Source organism: Macrobrachium rosenbergii, chromosome 2, assembly GCF_040412425.1.
Source record: "Macrobrachium rosenbergii isolate ZJJX-2024 chromosome 2, ASM4041242v1, whole genome shotgun sequence".
Taxonomy (NCBI): Eukaryota; Metazoa; Arthropoda; class Malacostraca; order Decapoda; family Palaemonidae; genus Macrobrachium; species Macrobrachium rosenbergii.
The window spans coordinates 91167445-91184093 of NC_089742.1; positions in this window are offsets into that span (position 1 = coordinate 91167445).

Sequence of the window (16649 nt, forward strand, 5' to 3'; positions counted from 1 at the left end):
CTATGCCCGAACTTATATTCGTTTTATGCATACTTAACACGATTACAACACGACATATTCCTATGTTATGCAGACATATTCCTGTTTATGTGAGGAGTAAAGTTGACTATGTCCGAATACCTACAATTATCTCTCATTCAGCCCAGAGTTTATATGAATGTGCCATTATCCTTCACTGTCACAACAAAATTTTCAAGGAAAATATTAAGGTAAAAAATGGATTCCCTCTCCAGACTTTAATTTCGGTTACTCTTCTTTTTACTCTTTTCTATTCCCTTTAGTTGGCATATTTGCGCATAATTTTATTACCTCCCCTGCTATTACCCACGCAAAAATGATAGTTTTTGTATTTAGTTCGTAAAAAAAAGAACTGTTTCTTTTCAAAAATGAATAGAGAAAGCGATAGTTGGGGAGGTATTTCATTCTTATTACATGACTCTTCAAGTCATGCACATATCATACAGATTGAAAGAATGATCTAGACATAGATAATTGTTTTGGAGGCAAAAAACAATCAGCTCAAAATCGAGAAAAAAATTAGAATTATGTATACACCATTAATGTTATTGATTTAATATTAAAATCAGAACTGTTAGCAAGGTAGAGGGAATGGCAAATGAACAAACGCAGATCCTCTGTCAAAGACGTAAATGAGACACGTGAAGGTGTTGACAAATCCCCAGCTTTACCAGTTCAAACTGTTCATGTATATGATGAATTAAACATCAGGTATAGACTGCACATACCTTTCCTAAAAAGTATAAACGTTGAAAAATATTCTACTTAACCTGACTTCAGAGGCAACGGTTTTTCTGCTTGCATGAAGGTTTAGTTTCTAGGCGAAAACAATGTCAGCTTGGTAATATACTTATATTTATGCTCTGAAATATAACTCTTATCATTGTTCTTGGTGCACTACTTATATGCAATCGAAGTGTAATGAAAATGATTGTATGTAGTCATCCAGGTTACGGTGCCAGATAACATAAAAAAGTAAATCTCAGCAAACTAAGTGTGCCACTGGATATATGAAACCTGTCAATGTATAGTAAATTCCACAGGATTTAACAATACATTGACAGGTCATTCACAAGTGCAGGCAGGAAACATGTTTATTGCTACCTAAAAAATCACAAAAAATAAAATAACTCTGTATTTCTATTATAAAACTACATCTCTTTTCTCAGGGAACTGTATGGATATACATAACAAAGATACTGTGGAATTCGTAAGTCTTTATACTGCCAATAAGATGATAAATTGTGAAATAACCAATCTTATGAATTTAAAAGGCATCATTTGAAATTATTTTTCAAAGTAGAATGAAAAATTAGAATGTTTGTTATTTTCAACTTGCATATCGCTCAAGAGGAAAAATTCATCAATATGGAAACAGACCACTTAGCAAGGTTCTTGTTAGGAAAAGAATATTATCCTCATAAGGTTTTTCAGTAAACCTTGTTCGAGGCTCTTTCTTCGCGTATTTGATAGCGTTGAGCGTCATCAAGTTCGGAAAATTTTCAACTCGTTGCATGTGAGTTCGTACCCGACTTGGTGAACGACAAGTTTCCTAATGATAGTCGTAAGATAAGAACGAAGTCCAGCATGCAGATGCGTGTAAAAAATACTCAGGAAAATTATTTTCTTGAATTGCTGCATTGTGTCAGTCATCTCTTTGTTTATCAGGGACTACAGACAGTGTTTTGTGTACCCCCAACACCGCAGCTATTACTGTTTAACTGGCCATTCGATCTCTTTGGGGCGCTATGCACTATATCTGGAATACATTAACTGCTATTTTTTGTACGAGTTTTGTTTAATATACCTTTTTGGTCTGAGAGATTCGAAGTACCATTAAACAGACTTGGTTACATCATTGACCCTTGTACCTAATATGCTGCCATACTGTTTAAGAATGCTCACTAAAAGAAAATTTAACCCATCCTGTAGATATTCTCTATCTGGTCCAAATATGAACAGAGAAATTTTATCTGTAGCCTTTAACGTCACACTCACACACACACATATATATACAGTATGTATATATATATATATATATATATATATATATATATATATATATATATATATATATATATATATATATATATATATATATATATATATATATATATATATATAATAACCTAATATATATACATACTGTGTATATATATGTGTGTGTGTGAGTGTATTTCAAAACTTTACAGATCATTCTCTGTCCATATTTGAACCGAATATGAAAAATATCTACAGGATAAGTACAACTTTTGATGTCTTAAACATTATATTAGCATATTGGAAATACAGGTCACTGATAACCAATGCTGTTAATATGCTTCGAGATCTCGAACTTAAGGTATAGTAAACAAAAACTCGTACAAAGAAGTAACGATTAATAACATTCCAGGCTCGAATGCATTGACATAGCCGTTTCAAACATTGGAGGCTGAGGTCTGGCGGTGCATGAAACCAACTTAACTTTGCACAAACACTGCGTCCCTGACTGGTATTTTTACACGCATCTGTGCTGGACTAGATCGACCAGAAGCGTCGTTTCACATACTGGCGGACGAAATTTTCGAGCTTGATGACGCTCAACACTGTATACGCGAGAAGAAAAACTCGGCCTAGTGCTGCTGAAAAACTGTGAAGATGACTATTCTTTCTAACAAGAAACGCTAGCTGTTTCCATATTGATAATTTTCTCTTTGACACGATATACTAGCTGAAAACCAACAAACATTCTATTCATTCTACTGAAAATAATTTCAAATGATGCCTTTTAAGTCATAAGATGGTGTGACTACAATTTATGTCTTATTGACAGTATAGACACAATTCACAATGTCTTTTGTTATGTATAACTCATATAGTTCCCTGAGGAAAAAGAGATAACAGTTTTATAATAAATACAGTTATTTTATTTTTGTGACTTTTTAGGTAGCAATAAACATGCACCTGTGTCAATGTGTTGCGTCTATGGAGTATCATTGACAGGTTTCATATATCAGTATTTTGCACTGAACTGTAGATTACTTTTAATGTTATCTGTTTCCATAACCTGAATGACTACATGCAATCGTTTTCGTCACTTCGTTACGCCTCAAGCTAGTGCACCAAGCTGTGATAAGAGACCATATTTCGGAAACATAATCAAGTATATTACCAAGCGATACGTGTTGCAACACAAATAACAGCTCGATGCTCGAAGTCGGTGGCTCAGAACTGTTTTTCAACGTTTATGCACAGGAAAGGTAATGTGCGTCTATACCTGATGTTTGGTCATCATATGCATGAACATTTGAACAGCCAAAGCACTGAGTTTGTCAACACCTTCACGCTCTCATTACGTCTTTGACGAGATCTGCGTTTATGTTAAACCTACGCGCTAACGATTCTGATTTTTATGATAAATCAACAACATTAATGAGGTAATACATGATTTACAATTTTTTCTCGATTTTGTTGTTTGCCTCCAAGCAGTATCTGTGTCTAGATCATTAACTTCAGTCTGTGATGTGCGTGACAGTCATGTAACAAGTGAAATACTGCTCCCAAACTTATCGCTTTATATTCATTTTGGCTGATTCTTTTGAACTAAATACAAAACTGTCATTTTTTGCGTGGAGCTATAACAGAGAAGACTAATAAAGCCATGCTGTCTCTGTAGAAAGGCGAAAAGAGCAAGAAGAGTAACCAGAGAGTAAAGGAGTCTGGAGAAGGTACATTGTATTTCCTTGAAAGCTGTTGTGACAGTGAAGAGACTGGCATTCATACAAACTTACAGACAATGAATATTCGGACATCGTCAACACTCACACTCGCTGGAACCTATGTCTGCATGTGCTCAAATATGTCGTGTTTATTAGCTATGCATAAACAGTACTAACTCGGTGCTCAGAAGACTGTAAATAAATAATTTTTCTTCTTTCATTTTGGGGTCGCCTGGCTGATTCCAAATGAATGCAGTACGACTGTCAAGGCCTGAGTGTTGTCGACATCCAATAAATTTCGCTCAAGGAAAATTTCTCTTCCGAACAATGATGGCGAAGTGTGAAAAGCTAGTAAAAGAGTGCTGAAAGAAAACATTGAGAAAAAGAAGGAGAAGCTATGAAGCAAGAAAATTACGAAGGAAAAAGAAAGAAGGTAAAGAACCAAATAGTGGACCTAAGGAAGAATCAAATAAATGCTGAATGACAATAATGATCAAACTTTCAGACTGAAAGTATGAATATAAAGAATTTATCCCTTTCTTTGCCCACTGCTTCGTTTGTTATTTTGTTTTGGGGTGTTGACTATTCACTTTTCATGTATGCAGAATTTAAATGATGTCTTACCTTTTCCATTGTCTTTCATGTTGCATTTACAGCGTATGGCTAATATTTCGTCTGTAAGGCACTAGCCTGTTAAGATCTTCCTTTTCGGTTCTTGTGCTCTGACTGTGCTCGCTTCATAGGTACTGCGAGGTACTGTTCGACACCCGAAAGAACAACGGCAGCATTGGTTTCTTTTTATTGTGATCTCGGATATTCCTTTGCGTGTAATTGTTTCTTTCCATCCATGATGTGACCGTCAGAAAAAGCTAAGTAACAACTGGCGTGAAAGCGTGTGAAATATAATTGGCACCACGTCGTGACATTACTGCATTTATCGTTAATAACTCTGCCGCTGCTTTGACAGCTGTCGTCTCTTTTTCTGTAATATGACAGTTTAGTCGTGCGTGCCCGCCGAATCGAAAACCTGCTGATCGCTATTCTTAACAGTACCGAAGTATTTATTATTTATTGAAGTGTATTTGATAACATAAGTTGACCGAATGCGAGATAAAGTAGAAACGAGTATGAGGACACAGAAGAAGCAGCATAACGAATGTGAAAGCATGTGTATTAGTACTCACTCAAATATTCATAAATACTTACGTTTGTTAACCAACGGAACTTTGATTTAAAACGCAGTCAGCATTGCTTTGCATCTTCAATGCTTGTTCCATGAACGTGACATGTTGAAATAGTAAGTTCTTCTGTAGGATTAGACAAGCTTTCCATAATGAGTTTTCTTTTATACATTCTGGTACAACGAACTGGCAATGATCTACGAGATGGCTTCCATGTTATATATCTAAACTTTTCGCTGCATCCACAACAGACTTTTATCTTTTACACACGAGCACAATATTTTTTCGTTCGAAAATTCTCACTGTCATGCCTTCGAAGGCGTTGACCTGCTGACTTGCTCCCTGTTCCTCAAACGGCTTCACCATTGCAGACGTTCTGCTGACATGATAATTTGATGGACTATTCAGCCGATTCATACGCAACTTATATAAATCTTCCGCACGAATATGTATACTTTTCCAACTCCATTTAGTGTATCGTGTGAGATATGAGACCATTTAAATAAATGTCGTTCATGACGACTAACTCGACATGCTAAACATATTGAGCGAAATCATTCGCGACTATGCTAACTTTACTCAAAAGCAAAAAGCAAAAAGTTATGCAGCTCCAATTCATTAACTCTGCTGACTCAATGCGATGAATAAACAACCAAGTATGGTAATCTTATGTAGCAATGCGACATACGTAGTAAATATTTGTGCTGAGCCACATGAATACGTCAATGCTAAAAATATTATCGAACAACTAATGTAAACCTGATGACCACATGAATACGCTATGCAAAAGATAATTAAAAATCGTGCCTAAAAATGTGTCCAGGCTACAAAAATGTAATAATCGCATTATGTTATTTAAAAATGAATAATTATATAAGCAAATAATCTGATGGTGTACGGTTTTAACCAGACTGTAATGTGATTGATCAACACACATGTATAACTGTTAGTTCATATGTAGTACAGTTTATTAAAAAGGAAAAAATGTAACTGCATTATGGAGTATGGTTAATAATGTTGTCTGAAATGTTCATCCCTCACTCACATTACTGCAATAAATCCCTTTTTCAGTCTTTCTCTGTAGTCGAATTTTAATGAGAAAAATGTCAGTAATTCCATTGTGAACCTGGTGCCACTGACTTTCCAAATCTGTGAGTTCTACGAAGTTTCGCAATGTCGCTTCGATAACTTTTTTCCAAAACGTGCAGCGACGTGCTGCAGATCTAACGTCGTGGTGATCAGAAAGAGCGCTCGCGACTAACGATCAACGATACAATGGCATTTTCATTTCAGGCTAACGAGGTAATCATTGCTAGTAACTGTGTTCCCACGATGTGATGAAATTGCCCACGGGTAATAACAACTCAGATGAAAAACTTTGACCCGACATTCTTGCAATACGACCATCGCAACGACGAACATGTCGTCCTGATGCGCCATCTGAGCGAGTGACGTGCTTCTCTTTCCACGAAAGTGAAAATGCCGTGCCGATGAAGCCTGTGTTTGAAGAAACTGTTGTCGTGATGCCTGATTGAAACCATCCCGAAGCAATGAAGAAGACGTTCTGATACTAGGCCAATTCGCGTAGTCAAGTTTGGCCGGCCATTCTGAAGATTCCAACAGGTGATCTGCACACGCTCCACTTCATCATGGCAATCGACCCCAACGATAACATTCTTATCAAAGATTTCCTCATTGTGAAACCTATGCTAGAAAACTGACGATTAATGTAGGTGTCGGGCTGAATGAATATGCGTGAAAAAAACGAGTGCGCTCACGCACTGATGAGTTAGGAATGTCATTACGAGTCGGCAATCAGCTGTAGTAAATTGTAAGCTTGCTTTTGATAATTGCGCCTCAATTTTGACAGATCTTTGGTGATATTGTGAGAGACAATCGCGATTTTCGATAAAACGAAGGCTCGAGGGGCCTTACATGATCGGCACAGCATGATAATCATCAAAGTTGTAACAAGCAGTGTCATGAACCTGGTGGCGTTCAGTATTTGTTGCTTTACTTTACTGATCACGCCGTTAACGCGGTATGTTGCTCTTCCTGCTAATATTCGAATTTTCGATTTTAGATCGCAGAGACAAATGATTAATCCCCAAACAGACAGGCTAACCAGGACTATGCCGCTTAAACAAGTGAATTTACTGTAGCGATGCATGAACAACACATGGCGCAAATCGCGACTACTTCTTAATTCCCCGAAGCTATTGACCGTGTGCTGACTTGGTCAGGCGACGTTGGATCATTGCTGGGTATGATTATGCAAATCTTCGAGGGATTGAAACAAGAATCGGTGATTTCGAAACCAGTACAGCTCATTTTCGCTAATTAATAGCGTTAAGATTATGTTACTGTCGGTGAAAAAGTGACCATTTCATACAATAGAACCATGATAAGTGCTGAATAACGGCTTTGCAACTAAACCTTGCGTGTTATGTTTGACGAGCTCATGTTGAGCCTGCAAAAAATAATTTGTAAATAATAACATAAAAAACATTGCACAAATGATGGATAAATATTTCTCACAATAATAATTGACAAACTCATTGATCTTAAGCTCTCTGCATACCGTTCATCACGTGATTCAGGTGCAAGTCAAGATTTGATAAGTATTTGAATCTACTCCGGCAGCATTGTTGCGTCGCTTCAGTGGATCTGACAAACTATTGTCGAAGATCAAATATTGACGACCGAGCTTGCAGTGGCTCCGCTGAAGCAGCTAAATGAACGCTACAGTTAATGATAATTATTTAGTTGCGATGGTAACGCAATGTCCCCGATTTGGAAGTCCTACCTGCGCGGTATGTCTAACACCTTTCTGTAACGTTCGACAAACCATTAATTCGAGATGATAGGTCATCGTCGTTGATTTTTATTTGCGGAAATCACACCTGGACGAGAAGTGATTGACAGATGCTCTCGAGTCGAAGATCCCATATCTGCAGCCTGTAACACTCATAAACTCCTTTGTTTAATGATGTGTCGGTATACCGTGTAGGCGTGCGTCTGTTAACAGGATTTTTATTCCTCGATCTGTCTCATGAAACCTGTCCCATCATCAGGTATGCCACTTTTCAAAAAGGTTTGTAGGCTTGCAGGATGAGATTCGGACACCGGGGAACTAACTAGTATGGCCTGTTTTGAGCATATATCACAGTTTTTATGCTCATTTCTATTATCTTTGGCATATTGAACCAGTAAACAATGACTGACTTTGAAGGTGCACTCAGGCAGAGATGTTCATGCAAAAGGATGATTTGTGCAAAGGCTGGCTGAGAGACAAAGTGATTGATACAACCACCTGATCGTGGTTGCTGTGTTGAGCATTTCTAACTTACGAATCGGCATAAAGTGTTATCCTTAACCGAAATGACAGTTAGTATATTTCACATATTCACTAATAAATACTGTTTCCTATTTATGCGTCTATTATTACTCTTGAGCCTCTGATTTTCATTTAGTTCTTGTCATGTTGAATACAGGGTACTCTGCTCTGTAATATTCTCTGTTTGACTAGGTAGCCATTTTCGGCTGGCCTGCATGACTTTGCCTAACTACAGATCGCTCGAAGAAATGATTGTACTGGAACACGAAGATAACGCATCTTATTACGTTTGGCACACCGGGGAAGTAGTATCGGTACGCTCCAAAAGTCTGGATTAATCTGTGCCTGTCTTTAAGTTATGAACACAAAAGTCGTGAAGGCGATCGGTCGAAACAACACTATTATAAGTATATATTTAAAAATGTACCAACGAATAACTATCATAAACATTCTTTATCTGTACTGCATATTTGTCTATGGTTTAATTTACGGAGGTAAGACGATGAAAAACACTATTTGTCAATGCCACTGAATGACACGCCTTCCTGCGCGTCGTTCAATGATGGGCTATTTGGTGAATCGGGAGCGGCAGAATAATTACTATGGCTTTCCGGGTCAAAAGCGACGACGATTCCCATTTAAAATTGCGTCCGCTCATATGGCTCGGTTAAGGCTTCTTTATTACTGAACGATGCTCGGATAGGCGACGATAATAACGAGCTCGAGGTACTTTGTATGTTTCACATTGTGGGCGAAGTACTAACGAGATTTTAACGTGAACTACTAAGATTGCCTGCCAGCCACCATGAGCAAATGGGCGCAATTCATCTTTAAAAGCTCGTTTTGTGTTGCGACACTTGATTTACGGCCGTATTTCAGCCTACTCGGTACCGGCAGCAGGAACAAGAACAAACACTACTCAATAAAGTTATTTGTTGCAAAAGAAAAGAATAATATTGACAAAAAATAAATCCCAAATGAAAATATATATATCAGGAAAATAGACAAACCTTGAATCACCTAAGCTGTAAACCCTAAACAGAAATGAACATTGCTTAAAAGATGACTCGAAATAGTATATAAATACATTGAATAAATATATCCTAGTAGCTTAAATTGGAGCCAGAAGGAAGTAGGAAGGAAACATTATCTACTAACATACAAACTAAGTACATTAATATAAATGAAGTAACCGACAATATACTACTAATTATATTGAAAATGTTCAGTTAATAATAAAAAATATAAACGCTTGCAATTCAAAGCAGAAATAACCGCCAGAAGACATGGTTGGCTTTCGTCGAGGCCATGCAAGGGAGGGATTAACGCAAACGGGAATCGTTGCGCGGCGATCCACGATCGTCTTAAACCGGCTTTTGCTATCTCATGCCTGAAAGCCTCCTGCAGTGTTCACGGTTCGACTGACGCTGATGATGGACAACGAATCGGGCTGCAATGCTGCGAGCAGCTCAAGCCGCCGGGCACGAGTGTGTGGCCCGGACGTCGACAGATACCTCGCGACTGCGCAGATCTCGGCAACACGAGCCGACTGTTCGAGGATCTCCGACGAACGAAGGGGAAGGGCGTGTTTGGTGCGGGTGACAAGCCTCAACGACGCCTGGGCGGCAGGCGATGAAGCCGTGATCCCGTCTCTGTGTATTAGCTGCAGAAAATCATAAATGCAGGCAAATGGTGAACGCAGGCTAACACTGTGTCGTATCTGCCCACTTGACAAGCCTTTCCGCTCAGTCAACACAATATTAGAAAACAACGCTGATGATTCGCAACGCCGGAGAGAAGGTGATAAACAAGCTTGCTTAGACACTGAAAGCAAAACTGCGAAATCGCCCGATAAACACGAAGTTCGGCAAACTAAGAAAGAACAAATGTACGATATGCGATAATAACATTAATAAACAAACTAAGCTTAGATCAAAGGATTGGACGAAAACAATAAATGGCGACAGATGTACTTGCTGTTGAGAAATTTTACCTTTGCTATAATGTTCTCTTAACCTTTGAGAAGGACTATTTCACTTAAATGTTCTCCAAATCAGAAAATATTACTAGATCGTTCATATAAGCATGGAGAATATTCCTAATCGAACGCTGATCATTCTGGTGGTTTGTGATAAGGCACAACGCAAATACGTGAGTCATAATGACCCGACTATTGCAGTACTGTGTACTGATCGCTGTAAATTATCTGTGTGCTGAGGTCGAAATGAAATGACTACTGTCTAATAAGATGAAATATCGCTATAACATGACTGAGAAAGCTACATTCGAATACTCAATTTGGTCGTTAAGCTTGCGAAAAATCAACACCAAATCTCGGGCTATCACTTTTTGTGCTATCGAAGGAAAGACTGTTGACCCTAATAACATAACAGCATTTTATCTACTACATTGATACTCATTCGAGGCCGTGTGCATTTATGTGAATTGCATAAATGACTTTGTCTATCACAAACGAGAATTTGATATGTTGACGCCTAAACTCAATTGCTGAAGCAAGCATGTTTGGATAAGAAGTTCGAAATTTCTTGCCCTGTCTATCTGGATGTCTTAACTCATTTGCTATTCCACAACTTTGAAGACTAAATCAACGATTAAAATGAGGTTATTCGGCGGCTGAATTTCGATGTTTATCTTCGATATTGACAATATGCTGATTTTCATGTGTTGACAAACGGCGCATTCGCTCGATTAAAAACTTCCGTGTTAACAGACGATCGAAACATTTACTGTATTTTAACGCTTAGTGACTGAAAGCTTGTTGATTTTAAGTGTCGGGAAGGTAAGGCCCTCTGAGCCTGTCTTCGTATGACCGTCGAACTCGATATTGTCAATCAACTCAGCTGTTGTTGCAACATGTTTGGAGTGCCTGGCCAGCTGTTGAGTGTGGCTGGCTGTCATCACTTACAGACTGAGTATTTATTACTACTCGCATTTGCTCTCCTTCTGATCAAAGCACAAGAAAATTTCAATATTGATGAGTGACAAACCTACTATCTTTCCGTGTTTGCAATTGACTCAAGCTCCCGTTATCTGTGACATTGATGAACAACTTATAATATTACTGGTACATACTAATATTGTAATAATGACAAAGGTATCCGTAAATGTGCTATTATGTTTGGTGTACCCACCTCTAATTCGTATTACCTATTCTGACAAACGAGCACATTGAGCATTCGATAGGAAAGTGAAAATGACTTTTGAGTGATGGCTGCAGCAAAAAGCGTATGCATGGACACAATTAAAACAGGCAATATTATGTTCTAGCTAACTGCATCTAACTCTTCTGAGCCAACATAATGCACGTGTATTTACAAAATCCAGGCTGGAAAATTCTTGTCTTCACGAACGATAAATTTATTATCTGATTCAAGATGATAACTGGCTGTCACTCTCTCTTTAAGCTGGCTTTATGTGGTGTTTTATTTCTTGTCACTAGCATTCTGGTGCTGACACTGAACAGCCAGTAACTTTGATTTGAATTGTTTCCGGTGCATTTGACCTGCTCTACGACACGTGTTCTGCTTGGTATTTGTTCTTTTCCCCATGTTATTGTTATCTTAGTGGTATAACACTTTTAGTGTTTGTGTTCTGACTGAATTCTTCACTACAGCATTGCACTGACTCTGCTGTATTTAGCTTTATTCATGAATTGGTGCGTGTCTTTTTACTCATTTGCCTGAATTTAATTAACAAGCGTGACGATGTTGACCAGTGACAAAGATTTAACCTGTTGCGGTGATTTTGTTTTCTGTTTGTAAAGCGTGAACTGAAGAGGATAAGTCTATACGCGGACAAGTGTTTCGGTATTCTATAGTGTACAATTCTGTGTATCTGTGTTGATTTAATCAGCTGTAAACAGGTTCAATTATTTATCGCTTGTTATAGAAAGGTGTCCGCAAAACAGTAGTTACGATTGTTAACTTTGAACATCAACTGTCCGTGCGAGCTATCTCTGTCCAAGCTGCCCTATCCACCACGCTGAAGATGATCGTGAAATGCGGCACTTTTATTATTGCGTAAGCAGAACTGTCAATGCATCCCATGGGCGCTTATTTTGAAATAAATCAGTATTGTTTTCTTTAAAGATTATTCCCCGTATATTACACCTGCGCTCCAACATGGTCTATGGCTCTTTGCCTCACTGCGAGCAGACTGTTTGCTTGCGTGGTATAAAATCTACGAACGAAATCGACTCGACGCCCTGTCCGGCTCATTAACTCGACGCCGCGGCTGGTGCCGATCTGACCAACTGCAAATCTTTACAGGAAACGGAGTTGTGGTTGCTCCGCGGGAGGTGAAGAAGGTCATTTTCTGTGGAGCACCACTGGCCACACCTGCAAGTGATCTTGAAAGACCTATGTGAACAAACTACGACGCTTTGTAACCTCATATATCTGCCGGGAACACAGTAAATCCCAACCGTTCGCAACAGCGTAACATCGTTTATGAAAATACGTCATGAAATGCAATATCGGCATAGTGACAAATGCATAGAAAAGGAACAGGACAGCCATGTGCCGAGAGCAAAATTAAGAGGCACCAAAGCAAAAATGAAGATACCAGAAACCACTATACAGAAAAAAGTATTAATCTACGGCGCCGCTCACTTCGGCAACCTGCCACTCGAAGTCCCTGTTTCAGAGCTACAATATAGACAAGAAGTTAATAACAACTTTATAATGAATTCTCATCAAATAGGTTGACGAAGTTCACGCAATCTAAGCTGCACGTCGGAAAATTTGCTGCTGTTGTGGGATGTTGATGCAGAGGAACGCGGAGATGTTGACCTGAATGTTGCTTTGCATTTAGTCGCCATTGTGAAATTCCTACTCTCTCACTGCTTTCTCTGCCGTGCGTTGAGTCAGTGTCTTCCTCGCTCTCGTTGATGACATTTTCCTTCCTCTTTCAAGAACGTTACGATACCAATCATTCGTCGACCAACTGTTCAACAACAATTGGTGAAAGACGACGTCTGTCGCGTTTGACATCTTGCTAATCGGGTTTCCGACCAAATAACGGGCGCGCTGCCACGAAAATGACTGCCTGAATGTCGAGTCGCTACCCTGTGTGGAGTACTCCGCCGAAGCGCCTCCCCCGCTTATTTGTTGTGTGAACAATTTAAACACGGTCGAAAACGCTGCATCTTCCAATGCGTTCCGCTGAACGCGACATGGACTATCGTCTTGAAATAAACAAAGGGTTCTTCTGTAAGTTAGACAAACTTCCAATGAGACTTTTTCTTTAACATTCTGGAAAGGTAGAATAACAATAGTCTACACAGGGTAACTTTATGACAATCTATCTAGCTTTTCACACTTGCGCTCACAACAAGACTTTACACCTGGCTTTACAATGACCTCGTTCCGAAGGGTCACCACTGTCTACGTGAGCAGCTAACAGCTCAGCTGCAAGAGGACGTTGACTTCTCTTTACTGTTTATAAACAAGCACATTGCAGGCATTCTGTGACATGTCTGCCTTTGTTCAGACTGATTCTGTGATTATACCTGCTCTCGTCTTACTGAATATATATACTTTTCAGGGTCATTGTACTATCGTGTGGAGACCATGATTCCATTTTAAATCATGTCTGTTCATGATACATATGCAATGAGTGAATAAACTGCTTCTCCACTATGTGACCTTCTAAAGAGATTCAAGGTGATAATCTCAATACTTTAACGGAATAGTACATGAAAGATTAACTGTTCAGTATGTATGAACCTTTATATATATATATATATATATATATATGTATATATGTATATATATGTATATATGTATGTATATATCTATATATATATATATATGCGCATTACGTTCATTTATATTTCTTGAATTCATACACCTCTAATAAATACCATGTCATTCAACTGTATATCATGTACAACTATGTAATGACTGAACGGCTCCGTCTGGCGATATGTTCGCCAGTACGGTTCGCTCTGACACCACTTATAACACATGCTCTGGCTGTTGTCGCTCACTGTTTATTAAGAACCTGCTTTGTTCGGTGATGTCCCAACGCTGTGATGAGAATAACACATAAGTTTTTTGTAACATGATTGATAACACATAGAAGCGCGCAATGGCCAAAGTGTCGGTAATTTTATTCAGAAGAACACATGCGCTTCCGGCGCCGTGTCATCGACATGTTGTTTATTCCATATCACCAGCTTTCGTAATGGACTACGTGATCAGTGATTCGCTGGTAATGTTATGTTCATTCTGTCCTTTGCTTTTCATGCAGGACAGCGATATGCAAAAAACGCTATGCTTGAAATGACGTGACAAATCTGTTCGGAACGACCAGTCTCGGCGGCGAATACTATGCTTTCGGCAACATTTCCCTGAGCGGCTTTGTTCTAAATTCAAAATTCGAAATGGCTTTCTATGTTAACCAGCTCCGTTGATTAACGATTATTAAAAATCAACAAAATATGTTTGCTCAAATTTTAGCGATATACGAATACAAAAATTTGGCAAAGCAAATGTTAATTTGTTTTTAATTGAGTACAATTATGCCAAAGAAAGCGAAATGAGTCTGTGTGACGGTTATGATGTGAAGAGTTATCAGCAGCTGCTCACATTTTACACTAATAACGAGACCAGACTTCTTAAAATAAAAAGGCTTTTCGTATGAACAAACTGTCTCTGTCTTATTGTCGTATAATCTTTTTATGAACTCGTAACTCGTGGCGTTGCTCTTACAGCTCAGCGAACTCGTAATTCGAGAAAGTCTAAGTTGATGAACGATGGTAACAGTCGCTCTTTTGCGTAGTAGAGGCTTTAAAACTTTCTCGTTTACGAGACTGTTTCTGTACTCATTTTATGCGATTTACAACGCTGACATTCTTTTCACTGAACGATGACAGCGGTAGAAGACATTAACAACCAATCACTTGCAGTTTAGTACAACCACCTTGGATATTCTTTGTTCATACATTTCTTTCAAAAAAAGCGAAATGATGCAATGTTCCTTTCATCGCTATATTTCGATCGCCTGCTGCGCGATACAGAATACATTTTCTATATAACTGCTTTACACTATGAAAACACAAATGAATCGTAAACAAAGTGGAGAACGACATTTACAACATTTTTACTGGAAGAAAACAAGATCTCTGAAAATATTTAGAATGGCACGGCAGAAAAATCTGCTTTCTGCTGATGACTTCCGCCGCTAAAAAACCGAACTTTACTCTGGCCTGTTGCTCGCGGATCTGTCAGCGGTCGCTCTGGAAGTGTAACGGTGCGAAAGCGATAAAACATATATGCTGTTCTTGGAATGCATGTCTAATGTGAAGGATCTTTCTTTTCGGATTTGGCTTTCAATGCTGAGATGCGCGATGACTCTTTCGAAAGTTTTCAACTGCTCGCGGAAAATGAACTGGTGTATGCGAAAAGTATTAAAAACGTGAAGTCTGCGCAGTGAACTCCAAGCATTCTAACCAACTGCGTGATTTATTATTCAGGCTTTGTAATAATGGTTTTATGTTATTGATGTCGATAATCTAATACCTTTCTGTGGTATAACTGAAACGACCATTAACTCAAGCTTTTACGGTTAATAACATTTTTCAACAGCTTTCAACAATGAAGTTTATGGATGGTACTGACAAGATCTTTAATTCTTTCAAGCTTCTTTTGTCTGAATGAAACGACATCATCAAATTAAGCTGAAAATGTACTGATGACGCTTTACACTGTGTTGTCCTTTTATTGGTGACAACACCCTAATCCCCAAACATTACATTCGCAGTATCTGGCCTATGATATTCTCCAGAATTGAATGTGTTTATGCTGCAAAGATCTTTTATGTTGATATAAGGCCTTCGGCTGTGCCGTACTTCGCACTGGCAATAAGTCAAGAATCAGTTTCAGATATTTAAATCTTCTCATAGTTGAAAATAGGTATTTAACAGTACTGTGTTTCTCTGTAGATATGCTCTGTTGTTTCGTCTGGAGACAGGCACGGGCTGTTTCTCATTGGCAAAATGGCGCAGTTCCTTGTCTCAATATATCTGACATTTTTATGCCATCCAGGCCTTTCAGCAGCTCTTCTTGATTAGAATTTGTCAAAGGACCACTAATCGGGAAGATCATGTTCTGCTATGAAACTTTCTTTATAAATCAGCTCCAGTATTTGTAGGCATCTTTTATTTGCCAGACAGATTTGCTTTCTTCTTAATATTTTGCATACATTGATTTTGTATGTTTAATCAGGTGAACTGACAGGCAGCTGATTTGACATGCAAGCTTTTACATAATTCTTTGTGTTTGTAGTGCCACCAACCATTCTTAAATTCTGTGGTGTCATTCTTTCACAAAGTTTTGTGTGTGTGCACACTTTGCTCGCTTCTTTCGGGTAGACTGCTGCATCTTCTCTCTC